We start from the raw sequence: 19,354 nt of genomic DNA, 5'->3' as shown, positions 1-19,354 counted from the left end.
GAGAAGGAGCAACACTTTGATACAGCACATATGAAGTTCAAAAGAAGCATGGCATGTTTAAGCCTCTTCAAAAGCATACTCAAACTAGGAATAGAAAGGATGTATTTTTTGAATGCAGTCTGCTGTACTGTATACTTATTCCATTAAAGCTGATTATTCCTCATTGATAGCTCTGTTTTACAGACAAGTTAACGAAGACCCTAAGTACTTCTATAAAGTCACCAAATGGGAGAAAAATAATAATATACAACAAAGAAGGCCTTGAAATTACATTGAATCAGAGTTTATTTATATTGGAGTTTACTTATATTGGATTTTATATAACATAAACTCCAGTTTGTCTTCTTTCCAATATTATACCCAGCAAATCGTATGAAAAAGAGAAAGACCCTATAAGTAGGATTAAGTCAATTTCTTTACTAATGGGAAGACACATGACTTTGGCAGACAGGATCAGAAATAGTGCCTAGCTGGGACAAAAAAAAAAAAAAATACTGATCTTGCCTTTATATATAATTTGATATTTTTTCATGGTGGATTTTTATACTAAATTTTAAGTTTAAAATATTACATTAAAATACTGTTTATTGTGATTATGAGCTTTTTGGTGCATCTTTACATTTGTGTCCAAAGCAAGTGCTGTAAAACCCTTCTCTTGTCCCATACATGTAGGAGAGGAAAGAGGACAAGGATTTGAGGGTATATACAAAAGGATGAAAAAAAAAAAAAAAGGATGATAGCAAATTGAACCATGTAATCAAAGTTGGCTAAGAAGGAAAATACGCTCGTAAAAGGAATGACAGTCAAAACTAGAGATCCTGATGAAGTGAAATACATATTTGAAGAAAAGGAAGTACAAGGAGAACTGGAAGATTGTGAGGTATTGACTACAGTTTGGATTCCTTGAAGTCAAGGTTTTGGATGGTATGGGCAATAAGATGACTTTTAAAAACCTCCATAAGGCCGATAAAAATAGAAAATCTCTCTTAAAAACACTGCTACCAATGGTACTCGATTTTTTTTAAATTTATTTTTTATTGGTGTTCAATTTACTAACATACAGAATAACCCCCAGTGACCGTCACCCATTCACTCCCACCCCCGCCCTTCTCCCCTTCCACCACCCCTAGTTCGTTTCCCAGAGTTAGCAGTCTTTACGTTCTGTCTCCCTTTCTGATATTTCCCACACATTTCTTCTCCCTTCCTTTATATTCCCTTTCACTATTATTTATATTCCCCAAATGAATGAGAACATATAATGTTTGTCCTTCTCCGACTGACTTACTTCACTCAACATAATACCCTCCAGTTCCATCCACGTTGAAGCAAATGGTGGGTATTTGTCATTTCTAATAGCTGAGTAATATTCCATTGTATACATAAACCACATCTTCTTTATCCATTCATCTTTCGTTGGACACCGAGGCTCCTTCCACAGTTTGGCTATCGTGGCCATTGCTGCTAGAAACATCGGGGTGCAGGTGTCCCGGCGTTTCATTGCATTTGTATCTTTGGGGTAAATCCCCAACAGTGCAATTGCTGGGTCGTAGGGCAGGTCTATTTTTAACTGTTTGAGGAACCTCCACACAGTTTTCCAGAGTGGCTGCACCAGTTCACAGTCCCACCAACAGTGTAAGAGGGTTCCCTTTTCTCCGCATCCTCTCCAACATTTGTGGTTTCCTGCCTTGTTAATTTTCCCCATTCTCACTGGTGTGAGGTGGTATCTCATTGTGGTTTATATTTGTATTTCCCTGATGGCAAGTGATGCAGAGCATTTTCTCATATGCATGTTGGCCGTGTCTATGTCTTCCTCTGTGAAATTTCTGTTCACGTCTTTTGCCCATTTCATGATTGGATTGTTTGTTTCTTTGGTGTTGAGTTTAGTAAGTTCTTTATAGATCTTGGAAACTAGCCCTTTATCTGATATGTCATTTGCAAATATCTTCTCCCATTCTGTAGGTTGTCTTTTAGTTTTGTTGACTGTATCCTTTGCTGTGCAAAAGCTTCTTATCCAATGGTACTTGAAATAATTAGCTGCCCCAATAAATTTTGTTGATGTCTATTTAAACAAAAAAAATGTTTACTTGTATAAGAAAAATCTGAGTGAGCTTAAGTACTATATAATGCAGGGTTCTATTGTTAATCAACTGGTTAAAATATTTTTCATAGATGTGATGCCAAATTTAATAAAATGTAAGGAATAGAACTAGGAAATAGAACCCACACTCAGGTTCCATATTTATTTTGAACAGGAACTCATCGCCACATCATGAATTTCTATAAACCATGTTTTTTCAAACCTTAAAATATAATTACAAGTATAATTTATAATTATTGTGCCTGGCTTTTCCCAGAGTCTCTAACTGCTTCTATGATAAATGATTGTTATCTGCAATATGGCATGTTAACAACGGAGTTAGCACATCCTGACCATATGTCTATCACTGCAGGCAAAGTCCAGGAGGATGGTAAGAAGATAAAAATACAGGATAAGTTCTCCTCATAATTACATGGAAGTAGAAACTGATGGTTGACAGATAATAAATGAGATGTAAAATTATTGCTTCATATGTTTGGAGATTAATAAATGGGGACATTTATGAAAATATATGCAATGCCCAGGAGTTAAGGCAAAGAGTTTCCACTTGGAGAAATATATGTACTTAACCAAAATTCTTCTTAATGAGATCAGATGTAAAATTCATTAATTCAAAGACAAGAGCTTCAAACCATAAATCTGGGTGAGGTTACACCTTTTTAAAGCTGCAAATTGAAGTTAACGGATCAAAATCAATTAGGTCTGCTAATCTGTTCACAAAGGTGTAAATTCTTAATCAGAATTTATTACAAGGCTGACAATGTAATTTAACAGCAGTACTTAAATCTTGATCAGACAATTCAACTTTCCAACTCAGGTCCTTTTTTTTTCATGAAAGAAATAAAAAGACTCTAATGTTAGCATCATAAGACAATTGTAATATTAAGTTTATATAATACATGTAAAGTGTTATACATGAATATAAGATAAAATTTATGTGTTAGTAATTATATTATTCAGTTTCAATTAGGATTCGAGGCATATTTTATGAGATTTGGCATTTGTATTATTGGCACGTTCTTTTGTCTTGGAATGAATCAGGTGGTAATTTCCCCTAAAATGTCTATTTTTGAAACCATTTCAAGGATGTTCTCGATTTTCTATAATAAGGACTACTTCAAAGCAGTGTAGTACCTTTTGAAATGAAGTCAGCTGTTCTCTCACACTGTCACCCGTGACAAGAGATGCCATTAGCTTCAAATTGTTCAGCAGAATTAGTCCCCTTATAGGTTTTCCAAAGTATGCAATGTCAAGTGTCTTCAGAAAATGATATATGGAATATCTGTGGTAGTTGACTTTGTAGATTCACATTTTATTTTTTGCTTTAAAGGAATGAATTTTTATTTGGAGTCTATTATAGTAAAAACATATTATTTGGAGTGGATATTGATGAATACTATAGAGATTTCAAACTCACATTTTGTTTTGGCAACTAAGTTCTGTCTTGGCTTATATGTGAGGATATATTCCTACATGATGAGAATGAGCTAATGGAAAGTTAATTGTATTAAATTCCTAAAATTTTAAGGGCATCTGGGTGGCTCAGTAGCTTGAGGGTCTGAATCTTGATTTTGGCTTAGGTCACAATCTCAGGATCCTGAGACTGAGCCCTGCTTTGGGCCCTGCTTTCAGTGGGAAGTCTGCTCAAGATTCTCTCTCTCCCTCTTCCTCTGTTCCTCCTCCTCTAAAAATAAATAAATGCATCTTAAAAAATATAAATAAATTTCAAAAATTTTAATTTTTAAAAGTACCTTATAATAGAATTTGGTTGCATGTGTTTTGTGTGCTATTTGGAATATATTACTGTGTCTCCTGATTTTGAAAGTTTTTATTCATCAAACTAATAACAGAAAATTGTGTATTAACATAATCATTAATAAGTCATTTGTGTATTAACATTTATTAGAAATCTACTTGCGATGAACAATTTCAGAGTATTGGTTGATATAGGCGTGGAAGAGATAAACATAATGTCTGCTTTAGAAAAGTCCACTTAATTGGTTATACAAATAGTCACATATATCAAAAATATATTTTACTGTGTTTTAGAGGTAGCACAATCCAAATTGCTGAATATTTGATGGAGAAAGTTCAGTCCAGAGACACTGAATGGCTTTTTAAAGTTAACAAGTTAATTACTATCAGAATGATCTAAGACTCAAGTCTTCTAATTGAATGTGCCATAGCTTTAACTATATTTTAAATTTCCAATTTTTATTCACTTCTCCTGCAATTGCTGGAGATAAAGGACTGACATAAGTTTTTTTTTTTTTTTTCTTGGAGTTTTTTTTTTTGGTCTACAAATATTATATATAGATTTAGATAGATATGAGAGGGCTACACACACTCATTGGCCTAAAAGCATTGAAGTTGAAATTTTCAAAGAAAAAGTCACACTCATTTTAACCTAATGCTAATTAAAAATGAGAATTTTTAGGAAAATAATTACTTCAGGAAAAATCTGCCTTTATATATTAATTTTTAGCACTCATTTTGTAGAGTTGGTATAGAGGTTCACAATGTCAAAGAAGTATTATGCAGACATCAGTTTTGTAATACATGTCTGAGTAGAAAATGTTTTAGTTAATCTGATTGATTCTCAAGCTATTTTGAAATCATCAGTGGACCTTAGAAAGCCTTCTAAAGAGGATTTATTTTCAACAACCCCTCAGGTTAAAGTGGTTAACAGCTAGATTAAGTGCTGTACCTTCAATGACCTGAAAGGGGAAGGGAAATAGCACAAATGAATAATTTGTAGAAGTGTTGTACTGTATTCCCATTAAACACAGACCAAAAAAAAATTTTTTTTTAAACTTAGTTACTGAACAGTAGAATTTTAAAACTGGAAATGATCTTAGATCAAATTGGAACACTTTCTATTTGTCAAGTATTTTGCTACTTTGCATTCATTATTTCATTGTAATTCTTACAATGCATAATGAATAGTAATATCTTCATTTGACTGATGTAGAAATGAGTATCCGCATCTTTCTTTTTCAAATAATGCAGCTGAAATTCAAAAACAGAATTTGACTTCCTCACTGTAGTTAAGCAGTTCAGTGCATGAGAACCTCTGACTACCCTGATCTCTCCTAGTTCAGCATTTAGTTGCCTCCATAAATATTAGGTGTGTGTGTGTGTGTGTGTGTGCGCAGGTGACAGATGGTACATAGCTTGATACAAATAGATGATAGTGATAGATTAGATACGAAAATATGTATTTGGAAAATGCAAGTAGGAAATTTGTAGAATCTTAATAATAAAGCTAAACATAAAATATTAAATAAACACTTTGAAAATATTCTGCAATAAAAATATTACTATTTTTTTCATTTTTATGAAATCAAAATTTCACTTAAAAAACAAAAGCCCATGTATTATCTTATTGCTTTTTTTAAGTACAAATATGGCTATAACCCATTAAAATTTGAAAAGACTTATAATTAAGTAAAGAATCTGTTAGTCTTGATTTTTTTCACACAGATTTGAATTTTCCTTTAGTGACACATAAAAAATTAATATTGGTTAAAAAACAGAAAAGTATATTTTAATGTTATTCTCTACCATGAAGGAATTTCTGCAAGTACAAAAGGAAAAATATTTTGAATAATATTTATATCTATTTGTAATTTTTGCCTTAAATTTCTTTTCACATAAAGATGTAAGTAAAATAAGATAATGTAACTTTCAATTCCTGGCCATAGTAATTTATCTTCATTTGGAAAATAAAGGCAAAATGTATATATTCATGTATCAGTATGTGATAAGTCTTCTGTGTGAATCCATTTTGTATAAAGGATATAATTAATAATGACTTCATTTTATGCAATAAAAATTCAGCTGGGCTTATCTCAGAGAAGTATCATTTATTGGTATCATTCTAAGTATGAAAAGACAAATGAAGGGCAAATGAAGAATATTAATCTTTGCCATTACCTATTTTTATTAGTTTTCTTTAAGAAAGGGAGAGAGAGAGAGAAGTGAGGCAGGAGAAGAGGGAAAGAGAGAATCCTAAGCAGAGTCCCCACTGAGCAGAGAGCTGGATGTGGAGCTCAATCTCATAACCCTGAGATCATGACTTGAACCAAAATCAACAGACCTTTAAGCAACTGAGCCACCCAAGAGCTCCCATTTTTATTAATATTTTAGGTAACAAAATATTTCCCTGGTTTCTTTTGTTTCAGTGCTTGTGATATGGAAAATTAACAGATCATAATATTAAATATAAAATGTGAGCTTAAAATAAATATGAAATATATCTTGGAAAATGCATGATTTTTATTTCCTGCCTCATACATTTCTTTTGTTTTCCAATTTTTTTTAAAGATTCTATTTATTTATTTGAGAAAGAGAGAGCACATGAGAGAGAGAGAGAACATGAATGGGGGGAGGGGTACAGAGAGAAAGAGAGAAGCAGACTCCATGCTACTGGGGAGTCCCACCAGGACTCCATCCCAGGACCCTGGGATCATGACCTGAGTGGAAGACAATGCTTAACCAACTGAGCTACCCAGGTCCCCCAACATATAGTACCCTTATAATTAGAAAAACTAAACATTATATCTAATAAGAAAATAAAAATTAGCAAAATTACAAAAACAGGGTGAATTCATTGAGTTGAAATACTTTCTTTAGAGAAAATTTACTGTAAAAAATTAAATGATTTAGATAAAGCATTTAGAAAGATTTCAATAAATAGTTTTTGAAATGAAAAAATAAGAAAGCAAGACTTAATATGCAGTTTCAGATACGGTGTGACCGGAATTTGCTTAGGCTGACCACATTAATAGAAATAAAAAAAAAATGTATATAAACATGAAGATTTCCTAAAGAGATTGTCCTCCTCACCTGTCTCTTTATTATGTGTCAGAAAGCTGAACTCAGGACAGTGAATATCTGCAGGTGTTCATGCAGTTACCCTAGCAGTGAAGTCACCACAGAGGAAGTATGCATGCCCCATTACTGCTAGGGTCTCCCCAAAATTTACATATTGAAGCTTTATTTTAAAAATATTAAAATTTTTTTAAAGATTGTATTTATTTATTCATGAGAGACACAGGCAGAGGGAGAAGCCTCCATGTGGGGAGCTCAATATGGGACTCGATCCCAAAACTCCAGGATCACCCCCTGGGCTAAAGGCAGGCGCTAAACTGCTGAGCCTTCCAGGGATCCCCATATTGAAGCTTTATTCCCCGGTGTGATGGTATTTAGAAGAGGAATTTTTGGGAGGTAATTAAGTCTAAATTAGGTAATGAGGGTGGGTCCCTCATGATGGAATCAAAACTCTAATAAGATTTCCCTCTCTATGCCCCTCCCTCTTCCCCCACTCTGTTTAAAAAAGAGGAAAAAAAAGTCACCTTTGATAAGGCAGGTGCAGGTGTTTGTAGACAACATTGAGTAATATTGCTCCCATCTGTGATTGCTCTATTTTTTTCTTGATTGTCTTGGCCTTAGGTACATTTCTCCCACTTTGAAAAGGGATGCACTTAATTGTCACTCACCAGGACACACAGAACTTTTTTATTTGTGGAACTTTTTAGAAAATTCTCAATAGTGGAGCAATCTTCCAATTCTCAGCCTTTGCTTCTATTTCTTGACCATACAGTATTGCTGGCAAAAAAAAAAAAAAAAAAAGACTATTACAGACAGCCATATTTCAAAAATATATTCCCTCAAACATTTATGAACTTAAGGTCACTTAACATCATTTTTACTTTTCCCTAAACATCTTTGTTTAATATTTCATCAAGAAAGAAAAATTCTACTAGCTCCTCTATTCTTCATCACTTTCAGCAAAATGCTTAATGTGATCATTGAAGTGATTAGGCACCCATTTCCCACCTCCATCCCTATCCCACATTTACAAACTTAACTAAAAACTTAGTTATGAAAAAAAAAAAAACTTAGTTATGCCATTTTTGCTCACTGTCAACATGAATCTTCCATCTTCTGTTTTTGATTTAACCTGTATTGTATTTTTCTACATGTTTCTTTCCAAATTAATTTCTCTTGCCCCATTCTTTTGGCATACAGTCATATAAATATTTCTGATGTTAGCCTATAAAGATGCTTATGTCCCTCAATTTCCTGGCCCCAGAAACAAATAATACACAATTTTAAATGCCTCTTTCCTCTATTAGTTTGATGTTACTTATTGAAATATCAACTTTTGGGGCATCTGTGTGGCTCAGTCGTTGAGTGTCTGCCTTTGGCTCAGGTCGTGGGCCTGGGGCCCAGGGATCAAATCCTGCATAAGGCTCCCTGCATGGAGCCTGCTTCTCCCTCTGCCTATGTCTCTGCCTCTTTCTGTGTCTCTCGTGAATAAATTTATAAAATTTTAAAGAAAAAGAAATATCAACTTTTAGTATATTAAACACAGAGGAGTAGATTTTCTCACACAATCAGGAAGCTGGAGGTAATTATTCCAAGATTGGTAATATGTTTTATTAATCTACATGATATTTTAAAAATGTCACCATCTCTATTTTGTTATATTTTGCCATCATTTTTGTCGCCTCATAGTCATAAGATGGCTCCTGTACAACCCATTTCTACCTTTGCTTTACAATGATGAAAAGGTAAAAGGAAAGTGATGAAGCCTATGTTAATTAAGCAAAAATCTTTCCAGATGTCTGAGAGAGACATACTTACATATCAAAAATGATCAAAATATTTTCCTGTGACAACCTCTAAATACAAGATTCTGGGAAGGACAGCAACGCCTGAGTGGCTCAGCAGTTCAGTGCCTGCCTTTGGCTCACAGCATGATCCTGGATTCCCAGGATCGAGTCCCACATTGGGCTCATTGCATGGAGCCTGCTTCTCCCTCTCCCTGTGTCTCTGCCTCTCTCTGTGTGTCTCTCATGAATAAACAAATAAAATCTTAAAAAAAAAAAAGATTCTGGGAAGGACAGAAATTTTAGCTGATAATGTTACTAATATCCTAGTTTTTAATACTGAATAATAAATTACTATAAGTATTCCTCAAAATAATATCCATTTATTAGATCATAGTTCTATGGGTCAGAATTCTTGGTTCTCCGTTTAGGAGATCACAAGGCAACTCCTGTGTATTGGCCAGGCTGGGCTTGTATCTGGAAGTTCTGTGGATGAATTTCTTCCTAGCTCATTCAGATTGTTGGCAAAATCCAGATCCTTGCAACTGTAAGTCTGGGTCCCCATTTCTTTTCTGCTATCCACTGGTATGTCTCTCAGTTCCATCAGTTACCCACATCCCCTCTCACAAAGTCACCTTTGATAAGGCAGCAATGGACCATCAAATCCTTCTCACACTTGGAAGCTGTTTTACTTTACCGCTACTAGCTAGAGGTTATTCTCTATCATCAGGCTCATATGATTACCTTAGGCCCATCTGGATAATTTCTTTTGGAAGGTTGACTACTCCATGTAACATAATTACAATCAAGGGGGAGATATCTCATCATATTCACAGGTTCCAATCACATTGAAAGGGAAGGAAATTACATAATTTGAGGGTGTGAGGTCATTCTTAAAATTTTGTGTGCCACAGTTGCTTTGAACAAAATCAAGACTTTCTTGTAAGAAAGAAGGTGGGAATGGATGTTACATAAGGAACAAACAATATTTGCCATAATCTCTAGTTCTATGCTTAAATCACTTATTCTCATTCAAACTCTTAAATACAACATCAAAACTTACTTACTTGATAGCCCCAGTAATCTTTTTTTTTTTTAAGATTTTATTTATTTATTCACGAGAGACAGAGAGAGAGAGAGAGAGAGAGAGACAGAGATACAGGCAGAGGGAAAAGCAGGCTCCATGCAGGGAGCCCAACGCAGGACTCGATCCCGGGTCTCCAAGATCACGCCCTGGGCTGAAGGCGACACTAAACCGCTGAGCCACCATGGCTGCCCTAGCCTCAGTAATCTTGATAACTATCTTCTTGACCCACTCCAATCCAACTTCTCTCATCCCACCAGTTAATATAATGTGGAGGTAATCACTGTGATATCTGCAGATTGAAATCTAGAGAGTGGTTTATGGACTTATTTTTCGATGACTTAAAAATGTTGACAGTAGTGAACCTTCTTCTTTTGAGAAATTCTAATCCCTTAATTTATGTGTCTTTGACTTCTAGTTCTATTCCTACTTTCAGCCATTTCTATATTTCTGGGTCTGCAACATAGCACACAGTCATATGGTGACATGAGCATTATTATAGTAGGAGCTTAGATTAGTTGATTTAGGCAGCCCCTTCCTCATGCTCCTGGAGAACAGCAGCAGGAACAGGATGGAATGGGAGTTTTCTTCCCACTAGGACAGAAGATATGGAACCTGGGGTTAGAGGGCCCAAACTGGCTGGGCTGCTACCAATGCTCATACACGGACTGAAGTATTCCATTCAGTTACATGCCATAACCCTCCCCCATTTACACACCAAGCAGCTAGCACTTATGTGCATTCAGCACAACCTCGGACTGGTTGTGCAGCTCCAACAGAAAAAAATTAACTGGGGAAACTCAATTACATAATACGCATAAAACCAAGAATTACCAGATACTGGAAGAAAGCCAGCATCATAATAGAGTAAAAATAGAAAAGTTTCAGGAAATAGAGTTAATAGATAAGCTGAACAGGATGTTACAGCAAGTATAACTAATAACAACAGAGTGATTCAAAAGTATACTGCATGCATTAAAATACCATAAAAGTGCAAAATGATCATGGGGAAATAACTCAATAGATAGGATGAATATATAATGGATACAGTTAAGGAACACATTGAGAGCTCAAAGAGAAAGCTGAGGAATATTCTGAGAGTGTATCACAAAAGCATATGGAGATGGAATTTATGAAAAACAAGTAATAAATCAGAAGACAACTCCCAGGAGACACAACATTTGCCTAATAGAAAAATAGACAACAGTGAGGGAAGGTTGTGAAATCAATACTCAAGACAATGAGATGACAATGGCCCAGAGAGAAAGAAAAAACTAGACTCTTAGTTATTTTACTGATCATTTTTAACATTTAGAAAAAGGGGAAATGTTGTATCTTCACAGGGAGGAGGATTACACTTAATCTACAGAGACAATGATAAAAGTGATATACATATGTTAATATCTATATATCTATGTTATCTATATTATTACAACACTGGTTGAAGTCTTAGAAGATAGTACAGCAATAATCATGAGGAAACTAATTTAAAATATACATTCCAATAGGCAACCAAAATGTAATTACTGTATAAAAATTAAGTAAACATGTGTTCAAATATATGAGAATACTGTTTGAAATAATTTTACAGGATTTATTCCAGACAGTAAAGTTATTCCAGAAGATGCTTTTTCTTTCCTCTGATTTTTTTTTTTTAGAATTTAAATATGAAAATGATATTCCTGTCTTGAACAGAAACATCAATAGTAAAACATTTTTATTTATCTTGGTACACATCTTTTTGAATAATGCAGACATTTCTGATCATTTTCCTATTTGAGTATATATAGTCAGAATAGAATGTATAATATGGACAAACAATGTTAAAAATCCAAACTACTAACCAAGAAAACAGAAACAGAATCGTAAATACAGAGAACAAACTGGTGGTTGCCATAGGAGGTGGGGAATGGGTATAATAGGTGAAGGGGATTATGAAGTACAAACTTCCAGTTATAAAATAAATAAAAGTATAGCATAGGGAATATAGCCAATAATGTTGTATGGTAAAAGAAAGTAACTTCATTTCTGTGGTGAACACTGTGCATTATATAGAACTCTTGATTCACTAGGCTATATACCTGAAACTAATATAACAAATATGACTAGTATTTCAACTCTACTTCACTTAAAAAATACAAATGTTCAAATGTTCAGAATTTTTAGTATCTTACAGATTTGCAACATATCTTATTAGAGTGCTGTTTCCAACTTATTTTCACTGTTAATTACCACTTAGTTCTATGCATAAAGTAATATATTTTTTTTGGCTGTGATTTGAAAGGTAATATAATTTCACCATAAAATTAAAGACTTCTAGGATTTTAAGAGACTCTAAAGAAAATGCAAAATATATGACTATCATATTTGCTGAACAGGCCCTATGAGCTTTGAAAACAGAAATTAATCAAAGTAAAATCAATATTCAATTATCTGTGTGTGATCTCATATGATTACTAGGATCCATCACTATCTGCTCTGTGCACAACTGGGTTCTAAGTCCTATATAAAAAGGTTTTTTTTTTTTTTTTTTTTTTTTTAATTTATAACTGTTTCTTGTTTTCTCTCTATTGCCCCTAGTGCCTCATCGGAAAATAAAGGTCTAATTTTATGGAATTTTTTGAGTTCAAATAACTCAACCAAATCAAAGAAAAGCATGTGGGTTGAGCAACTGACAATACCAAAATAAGAGATTTTAGGCTTATCTAGCAAAACATTACTGAGAAGCTTTCAATATGATTTGCCTAAAGCAATTTCTTCTGATGCACCAGGCTTACATACTTGGAATTTAACATTCCCAGTAATACAATGGACTTTCTTCCTGTTAACGCTAATAGAACTCCTCACTGGTGTGGATCAAATGCCCAACCTCAGACCAATCACTCTGCTAAAGCAACAGAGGGCCTTCATTGGGCAAACTTTAGTCTTGTGACAATTTAAGTCAGGATCATATAAAACATCTGAGCTGAGAAGCAAATAAAACAAGAAACATATGCCCATAAAAAATAGCCATAATCTCTGCCTCTATGTGACTTCCTTTTAAAGATGAACATATGGAACAAAATTAATGCATACCAATTACCCAGAATATAGAATTAATCTTTGTAAGGGAATCTTACTGAAATATCTATAAGAGAGACAAATGGAGGGACATACTTGTCTCTGTATTTCAATTGAAGCTTTATCAAAATGTAAAATATTGCTTATGAACCACTCTAAAAGTTGTATGTTAATCTAAAGTATTTGTAACAATCTTCTTTCATTTATATAAAAATCAGTCATCAGTACTACAAAAGTAATAACATGAAATAGTTTAGTCAATATTAGTTCATGATACCTATTTGGCTTTGCTTTGAACAAGTGACATTTATTCTGGCACTTAATTAACCACAACCAGGTTTCTCTTTTTGTCCATAAGAGATATACCTTGGTGAAGACAATGGATTTTATTTCATATTTTATGACTTGATTTCTGCCTTCAAAATATTTGTTTTCTTCTTATTATTAACAGTAGTTTTCTAATTCAAAATAATTCTTCCCTACCCCCACTATATTTACCTTCTGGCAGATTATGAGATGCTTGTTCTATTTGGTAAGTTTCTATCACAAATGTCAAAGTTTATACAAATGTGTTGGGAGGTCATGGGGTGATATCTGAACAAATACAAAATCTCAAAGTTTAGTAGGCAGAGTTTGTCACATACGTGGTATCAAAGCTATCTTACGATGATTTTATATTTCCCTAAATACAGCCACTCCCATATATCCTAGCTTTGTGTTTGTCTTGAGCATATGCCAAGAGATAAGAATGAGTAATAATAAATGTGAAAACAGTGAAAATTACCAGTAGTCACTTGAAGTCTATTTGCTCCAATTTTGTTGACGATTTCTAATTTCCTTTCAATATAATATATTTTGCCATATCTGAGTACCCGAGATCATTCAGTTTGTCTTGCATCTCAGGCCCTTGTTGTACTCCTGGCTTTGAGTAATTGTTTTTTTTTTCCTTTATTCTATAACGGTACCATTCAGTGTTCTCTGAGGATAATGCTAGGATTCTATAATTTAGCTTTCACTTCTTTTGGCTGATATGAGTAAATTCTTCACCTTAGTGAAGGGCCCAGTAGCTCGTCTCATGGTGTTGGCAACCCAACCAGTCTTGGGTTGGAAGTAATAAGTCAGTCTTCATTGGAACTAATGAGCAAGTTGCCATGTACAGTAGATGTCACAGTACTTGACAGTATATTAAGAAACAACAACTGGGTACACATTTAGCAATGTGAAAATGTGTAAAGAGGTTATAATGATCCTCAATATAATTCTTTAAGGATTGACTGAATTTTAACCATGTGCCTAAAAGAACAAAAAAGCAAAAAATTTGCAAAAGGATGACTGGAGAGCAAGATTTCACAATACTATAATGCACTGTTTTTGTTAAAAGTCAAATTCAAAAGTTTATCATGTTGAGTAAATATTTGTTTTAGCATTTGCTCTTAATGAACGTGGTCAGATAAATTGAATGAGATATATTGCCATCTGTAAATACCGAGGTGTTACTTTTACCTCTTACTGATTTTACCTGGAAGTGGATACTGTGGTGTGTCACTCATGGCCCCATCAGGTACAGACCTCTCCTTCTCCTTGCTGCTCAGTGTCATCTGTGGATGGCTCACCGCCGAGTCCACAGGTAAGCAATGTACTCTGCTGAAGAGAACTAACTCCCCTAGTATTACTCTTCCTCCTGAAAGCAGCCCACATTCAATTATTGGTCAACATGGGAATATAAAGACTTGGCTTTCTTCTTTTCATCTGAGACACCTTTGAGAGATCATTTCAGCTTCAGGTCTCCTTCCAGGTTTGAAAGATTTTGTTGTTATTGCATTGCAGTTTAACTTCTGCTTCGGCCAAATCCTGCTTCCTTCTCTCACTGAAGAATGTTTTTCTTGAATAATTCACTTAGAGGCAAATCTTGATCCTCCAACCGATTTCCCAGAGATGTAACCAACAACATACTGCTTTTGGGCCTATATTAAAAGGTGAAATAAACTGAATCTTTCTAAATCACTTACACTTATTTTAATTTCAAATTCAGATGACATCAAATGATGCCACACTTTATGCAATATAAAGTTTTGTTGCCTGTTTTACAGAAAATATATAACAGAGCACATTTTATTTGCAAAAGATAAAAGGATGAAACATACATATTGCATAAATTTTCAAGATAGAATTGATTATACATTGATCTGAAAAATAAAAAATCTCTAAGCTCTTAGATTTTCTTTACCAATGTGGACTTAAATTGGATGCCTTCAAGCAAATATACACCTTTTATCAACATTAGATTTGTTTTGCTTTAATTGTACTGTTTTAGAGCCGTTACAAAAGTGCCTAATGAAATTACCTCATATATTATCAGAGCACTTCAGAAAGCTATCTCTCTTCCTCTATTGAGGCTGACAACTTTCTTGTGAATCATGAGTTTATATTTCTTCATGGCTCTATTAATGTCAGCCTATCATAAATAAAATCTCAAATCAGTAGAAGACTTAGTGGGAAGGTAACAACTAGTAATTTCCTAAATTATACTTAATTTTTTTCTGATTACTTTCAATATGCTGGTTATCTATCTTTAATTATTTGAGATGTGTATACTTATGTATTACATTTTTCATTAAGGTAAATTATATATCATAAAATGTGTACTTTGTCAGTATAGAGAACTGAAAAGAATTTTTAAAATTATAAATACGAATATATATGTGAACCTATCGTTGAAATAAGATGTAGCATAGTGCTTACAACTTTGTCTTTACTCATTTCATGTTACGTTTTCTAGAATGTGAAAGTCCAGAAGCACTAGAATTTATCCCTCACCACTGTTTCACTATGGTTTAATGTAGCTCCAGTCAAAGAATAAATATTGCTATAAATATTTGTTAAATTATTAATGTAATCATAAGGGATGAATAAGAAATATATTGTTTCACAGTGAAGAAATACTGATGATTGAGATTGATGGATGAGAACATTGAGAGAAGACAAAGGAGAAAGCGAAAGAGAAATAAAGAATGAGTCCCAGGATTCTGACTTGAACTGGATAAATTCAAATGGTGCCATTTGTTGGGAATATAGAAATATAAAGCTTTAAATTAATATTGGAGTGTTGTGGGCATAATATTGGAGAACTGGGAATTTTCTTGGCCATATTGATTATGAGATGCTGGGATCTTTATAGAGTCTTCAGCATCTTGCCCATTGCCTTACAAATACATACATAATAAGTTGCATTAAATAACTCATTCTTAATGAATCGTTTAGGAATTCCAGCAATAATTAACTCCATATGCTTTCAAACTAAATAATGGTGTTATATATGGTTAAATATTAACATTAATGTTAACAGTGGTAAATAATGCTATTAGAAATTGCCAGATATTATCAACCACCAGTTACCGATTTTTGAAAGTAATGTTTTCCTCTGTATCAAAATAAATAAGTATATGAAATTATTTGCCATTTTTCTGTCTTTGGAGATCTCTGCTGCTATCTATGAGTTTCAACCAAGCACCACGATGGCCTAAACAAATTCCAGGTTAGTAAGAAAGCAGAGGAGAAATTACTGCCTGTGTATTCTTCTAGGATTTTTATGGTTTCAGGTTTCAGGTTTACATCTTTAATCTACCTTTGTGTTTATTTTCGTGAATGGTGTTTTAAAAAATGGTCTAGTTTCATTCTTTTACATGTGGCTGTGCAGTTTTCCCAGCACCATTTCTTGAAGAGGCTGCCTTTTCCCCGTTATATATTCTTGCCTCCTTTGTCATATATCAGTTTACCATACAGCTGTGGGTTTATTTCTGGGCCCTATTCTGTTCTATTGATCTATGTGTCTGTATCTGTGCCAGTACCATACTGGTTTTGATTACTACAACTTTGACTATATCTTAAAAATGTGGACTTGTGATACTTCCAGCTTTGTTTTTCCTTATCAAGATGCTTTGAGCATTAGGGGTCCTTAGTGGTGACATAAACATTTTAGTATTATTTGTTCTTGTTTTGTGATCCAATAATTCTATTGGGTATTTACCCAAAGAAAACAAAAATGCTACTTTGGAAAGATATATACACTTCTATGTGTTGCATTTTTCATAATAGGCAAGATATGGAAGCAACCAAAGTGTCTATCTATCCACAAATTGGTGAGGAAGATCTGGTGTATGTAGACACAGACACACACACACACACACACACACACACACAGAGGAATATTTTATATACATAAAGAAGGATAATGTCATGACATTTAAGACAACGTGGATGGACCTGGAAGGTATTAGGCTAAGTGAACTAAGTCATAATGAGAAAGACAAATGCCACATGATTTCACTCATGCATGGAATCTTAAAAAAAGAAAGTGAATAAACAAGTAAAAAAAAACAGAATCAGACTTATAAATGCAGAGAATAAACAGGAGAGAGAAAGGTTGGAGGGCGTTGGGAGAAATGTGAAGAGTGGGAGAAATAGGCTTCCAGCTATGGAATGAATAAGTCAGGGAATAAAAGGCACATCATATGGAATATAATCAGTGATATTGTAATAGTGTTGTTTGGGGACAGATAGTGGCTACATTTGTGGTAAACATAACACAATTTATAAACTTGTTGAATGACTATGTTATATACCTGAAATGTATGTAACCCTGTGTGTCAATTATACTCAGATTTTAAGAAAAGAAAAAAGAAAAGAAAGCAGAAGATAAAGGATCAAAGTAGGAAACATTTGTGTCTTCCCAAGAGAAGCAAGAAATGCTCTATTCAGGTACAGATAAAAGTATTTTTAGATAATCTCAGTTGAAAAAAAAAAAAAAAAGATAATCTCAGTTGAAACTGATATTGCTGTTATGTTTTTATTATGATTAACTTATCTTGAAAGTTCTTCTCTTTTACCTGCTCTACAAAAAAGATGGAAGAAATAAACTATGCTACTTTGCTCTTCCTTTGTTTTCTTAACAGTATCCAATCTTCTCACTCAGTGGTCCTGCCCCTGTGTTGTTCTTTCTGCCACTACTATTTTATATTGTACCTCAGCTCTTTTTAAATATTAGTGTTCCTGACATTACGACACAGTTGTATCTCACATATTGCAATGTTCTGTTTCTTATTTACTCTCTAGATTCAGCTCAAATTTCTTCTTGAAGATTTTCCAGCATCCCTCAAGTAGATGTCTTGTGACTATCTATGTGACAAATATTTGAGTACCTATTTTGGACCAGTCATTCAATTAAATGGTAAAAATATAACACAGAGCCAGAGGCAATATTCTCATGGAGTTGATATTCCGTGGAAGAAACACACATTTAAGGAAAATTTAAATTTTAGTAAGCTATATAGGCATGAAATAAAGATTGTGAAGTAATAGAAATTAATAAAGTTGATAAATTTAGATGTTTATAGAAATGTTGTTTCCACTTCCAGTGTGCATTTTGGCATTTTTGGTGTGTCCCTTTTCTTCATTTCCTCTATTAGTTTAACGGTCTCCTTCTAAATTCCTTCCCCCTCTGCCTCAACATAAGTGCCAAGAATCATTACAAATATACAGTGTAATTATATTAGTAACAGACGGCCTGTGAATAGATAAGGAAAACAATTTTTGATCAGTGCTGGAAATTATTTATTTCAAATGAAGACTCTTTCTATTTGAGATGCTTAGAGCTCAAGCATATGTTTACTGTCATATTCACAGATCTGTGGACTGTGAAAATAATCCGCAGCTACCATATGTTAAAAGGAGTATTTTAGCTGATGTATGAAATCTACTAATATTCTTGATACTTGTTTTTTTTCTTAAACAATGTCATAATAACTCTTTACTGTTCATCAAGCTTTTTATTGAATTTTAACTTCCAAAGACATGATTATAATTATTTTAAAAATATTTGTATGTGTCTATTGTGTCAGTAGCCTCTGGAATACTTCAGATATGAAATGAATTGAAATATTTAATAAAATGAGTCATTTGTTTTTATTGTAAAATAATTCAAATAAAGAGGCATTTAGAGATGGTTTAACATCAAATCCAGGTGTAAGATTAAAATCTTTGGCCAGAAATTAAAAGTGACCAACCATAGTATTCTGTAATGATCAAAGTCTGATGGCAAGAATAACATACCATTTGTAGAAAACAAACAAAGAAACACAGAAAAACAGAAATAGAAAGAGCAGAGAGGAAAATTTGGTCATAAAACTCCTTCACTAAGAACACTAAGAAATAAACCTTCTTAACATGGTGACACATATACTTCCATGCTTTATTAAAAGCTCTTTCACATCTCCATCCATTAAGCAAACTTAACTGTGGTTTTATATTTTCTTCATGAAAGATACAGACTGATGTGCATGAAAAGATAAATTGTTATGAAGGCTAGACTATTTTTTCTGCATCTAGCATTCTTCTACTGCCATTAATTGAATGGTATGCATACCAAAATCAGTTTTGTTTGTCTCAGTTATTAGTACTACCATATCATCAATTTTTTTTGTCAAAGTATTTTTAAAA

At 33.6% G+C, this 19,354-nt stretch overlaps 1 long non-coding RNA gene across 1 annotated transcript in view; it reads right to left on the bottom strand.

The window, feature by feature from the left end:
• Positions 1-1,799: 1,799 nt before the first annotated feature.
• LOC144291071 (uncharacterized) overlaps positions 1,800-19,354 on the bottom strand; it is a 36,895-nt gene continuing 19,340 nt past the window's right edge. Inside the window, exons 2-3 of the long non-coding RNA XR_013358481.1 lie at positions 7,456-7,708; positions 1,800-2,059 (exon numbers count right to left, since the gene is read on the bottom strand). This is a non-coding gene — a long non-coding RNA (uncharacterized LOC144291071). The remainder of the gene's footprint in view (positions 2,060-7,455; positions 7,709-19,354) is intronic.

The sequence above is a fragment of the Canis aureus genome, chromosome 2, assembly GCF_053574225.1.
Source record: "Canis aureus isolate CA01 chromosome 2, VMU_Caureus_v.1.0, whole genome shotgun sequence".
In the NCBI taxonomy this organism is placed as follows: domain Eukaryota; kingdom Metazoa; phylum Chordata; class Mammalia; order Carnivora; family Canidae; genus Canis; species Canis aureus.
The sequence above is the reverse complement of the archived record's forward strand: the minus strand, read 5'-3'. Positions and strand labels throughout refer to the sequence as shown.